This window comes from Ceratosolen solmsi, unplaced genomic scaffold (genome assembly GCF_000503995.2).
Source record: "Ceratosolen solmsi marchali unplaced genomic scaffold, CerSol_1.0 scaffold57, whole genome shotgun sequence".
NCBI lineage: Eukaryota > Metazoa > Arthropoda > Insecta > Hymenoptera > Agaonidae > Ceratosolen > Ceratosolen solmsi.
Genome location: NW_011948427.1, coordinates 4,173,414 through 4,177,240, shown reverse-complemented (window position 1 = coordinate 4,177,240; position 3,827 = coordinate 4,173,414).

Genomic DNA, 3,827 nt, shown 5'->3' with positions numbered 1-3,827 from the left:
TCCGCGATTCAGGATAACCGCGAGCACGCGAAAGTCACCGCTAAGAGAAAGTGCTCGTCCTCTACTCCATCGATTGACCCTGTTGCGTTGAGAGATACATGGCGAGGATGAGCCGTGGTCTAGAAAGTTTTTTTATTACAAGGTGCGACGAATACGAAATAAGTTGGGCAAGGGGAAAAGTATCTCTGTAAGCTGGTCTCTCTTAACTATCAACTTTTCAATCAATGACCTCCCACTCGCTACATTTCCAGCAGAATTTGGTTATGCGAGATAAGAATGAAAACTATGCGAGAAACTTTTTCCACCAGACTAAATTGTCCGAAGTATTTGATGAAAATTGGCAAGGAGTACCAAAGGGAGCTCCAATTCTTTTCAATCCATCAATTTTAGCGATCGTTGTATCATCGATTTTCTTAATACCAGCGCCCCAGTTGTTTCCTACTAATTATAGTTTTGCACAATTTTATTATTAATTTATATTATTCATTTATTATTTGCATTGTGTGCCGTATATTTCTATAATACTATTACCCATTCAACATAATATGGGAATTAATTGAAGCCGAAGTAACGTAAATTTTATACCCATTGGTTCATAATTTATGCTGTTTTAATTCAAGTATGAATACAGTAATGTAGTTTATGTATACAATTTACTTACATACTCTTTATTTAAAGTCGATAATAACAAAAAAATTTTTCTTTAAAAATGACAAATTATTAGTTTCTTTTACTTTTTTGGTAAAATTTAAACTTTTAAATATAGTATTTGTAAATTTGCAAATGATAGAACTTTGAAGGGAAAATATTTTTAATTGTAATTTTATTATTGTTGTTGTTGTTGAAATATTTAAAATATTAACAGTATATAAAATATTTATTATATTACATTTAAATTCTTTACTTTGTTAGATAAATTCAACAAAAGTATAATGTATATTGATCTCATCGTACGAATAGTTTTCGTTCTCTATTTATTTGCGTATAACAAATCATTTAATTATCGTCAATCGTATTTTCATTAACTTTGTTAACCAATCAATTTAATTAAAAATTGTATAGAATAATACTAAAAGAGTAATTGAATTCTCTCTCTCTCTCTCTCTCTCTCTTTCTCTCTCTTCATCTTCCCCTTTCTTCCTTTAATAAGTATATATACATATATACATATATATATATATATATATATATATATATATATATATATATATAAATTGTATTAAAGTCTTTCTAACAATCGTGAAAAATATAAGTAATTAAAGAGTAATTAAATAAAATCGACGAATACAATAAAAGTCAGGGATTATTATAACTAATGTCGCCTATGAAATAGTCAGACTATTAAATATTAAATCGTAAAAATAAAATAATTATCTTATTATTAAGAAATAAAATATGTATTTTTTCTTTAATTTTTTCTAAATGCTTATGTTGTTTTTTTAATAAAATTTCACCAACGCGACATATAAATATTAATTTTATACCTTAATGGCTTCTAATAAGCGACTTTCTCAGTTCGTATAGTATAATAATTCTCATTGTCTCTCTGTAATATCAAAAGTTAATTTGAGCATCGAAAATTGCAGTATAGTTTTTTTTTGAAAAATCTCATAATTCACAGTCGCGTTTCCTCTTCTTTTCATTTGTTCTTACTCTTCTTCTTATTCTATATAACTTCACATGTGTTAGCTTATTTTCATACATTTTTGAGCCTTTATTATCTAATTGCTGCTTCCAATTTACCGTTCTCTTCTTTCATGTTTTAACGTTGAAGCCATATCTCTATTTTTATTTTACATATATCTTTTTTCTAGCTTTTTCTTTTATCCTTCTCTCTGTGCTTATGCATTGTCGGCTTTTCTCGCTACAGTCAATGCTGAATCTTCAGGTCACTTAACGATGTACTTTCATTTCTGCAAGTTTACACAGGATTATTGATGAATTTTAAATGAGTAGCAATTGCAATGTCTTGGTTACTTTTTAATTTACTATGACTCTCGCTAATTAGATATTTTTATTCTAATTATTAGTGAGTCAAAAATTATTATATAAATGAATAACTAGATAGTTTTGTGGAAATGGATTGTTCTGTGTAAATTTTTCTAACGATTTAAATAAAATGCCCGAGGGTTATGATTTTAAATAACTAAGAATTTAATTACAGATCTGAAATATTATTAATATTTATAACTATTGTAATATTATATTAATTAATATAATTACTAACTATTACTCCATGATGAAATGCATTTAATTTATTCGTTTTTATAGTATTAATAATATATTGATACGAAAATATACTGCGATAAAAAACATTTTATTACATATTTAATTTTGGCATAAAGTAAAGCACTGTTGGTGCGACTTTTTATTTTAAAAGAAAATTATATAATATATCTTAGACATGAAATTTATTATGAATTTAAAATGACATTTAATTCATGAACACAATATCATATATTTAATCAAGTAAATTAAATGATTTAATTAAGTTAATTAGAACACTGTTAATTCAATTTCAAAAGTAGACGTTATATGCTGCAATTTCATGACATTTATAAATGGTTTATAAAACTTTTTGCCTATTCTTACAACATACTAAAGCGAACAAATTTTAAAATATTTTCATTTAATAAATAACATAAAACTATATTGCTAAAGTTATATAAATGAAAGTAATAAAGTAAATATATATAACGTAATCCGTTTAAGTCTCTCTCTCTCTCTCTCTCTCTCTCTCTCTCTCTCTCTCTATATATATATATATATATATATATATATATATATATATAACGTTTTGTAGCGTTGAAAAAGTTTAATTATAAATAATTCAAATAATTTTTATATTCCTTTCAATTTGTAATCTTAGTTTACTCTAATTTATACATTTTCAAATTTTTCGATTAATTTATATTATTATTTATTAAATTTATTTAGATTATTAAATATATTTAAGATTATTTATAAAATTTATACATTCGAATTTTCAGAGCTTCTGTGTATTGAAAATATATGGTCATTCACGAGCATTTATTAATAAATAAAAAGAAGTTTTTGAATGGAAACTTTAGGATTGTAATTAATAGTTGTATCTAAATATATATATAGTTTGTTAATATTTGGACAAATGCAATATTTTCAAGTACTAAGTAGCGAAGACAGGCATTTGAAAGACTTATCAAAGTATGATATCTGTTTACTTATCCAACTAAATATGTTATCTCTTATGGTAGTTAATGACGGTAAAGTTGTCTTAATGAAGCAAGTTGTATCTACAATCAAGAGAAATTTCGGTTTATTTAGCTTAATGATAAATTCATATTTGTCATATTCGTTTTGAAAATATATTAAATTTCATCGTATAAATGATCGTTTAATGTTGCGTCACAAGTTTGTATGAAAAGTAAGTTTAAATGGAAATCTATTTGAAAGGTGTCACGTATAATACCAATCAAAAGTGAAAAAATTTTTCAAGCTAATATTATGCAATGCTGTCTTGCTGATGACTCGGTCTTGTCAATAGCTTATGACAGCTATAATTATGAATAGAAACTTTCATAGAGAGCATTATATATTTTCATTCAAAAAGTATTTTCATAAAATTTATTGCTTATTTAAGCTCGCTAAGCATTAGGCATGTGTATTTGATGTAATCTCACGCGGGTTGTTTGAATTTTGTTTTTAGATCCAAGAGAAAATCACCCTTATCAAATTTCCCTTTATTCACTTGGCACCTAGTATTGTCTACACTCGTCACAACCACATTCCAAACTCTCAGCGTGACTCTCAAAAGTGTACGAAGAATATAAAGGAGGGAGAAAGAGTGA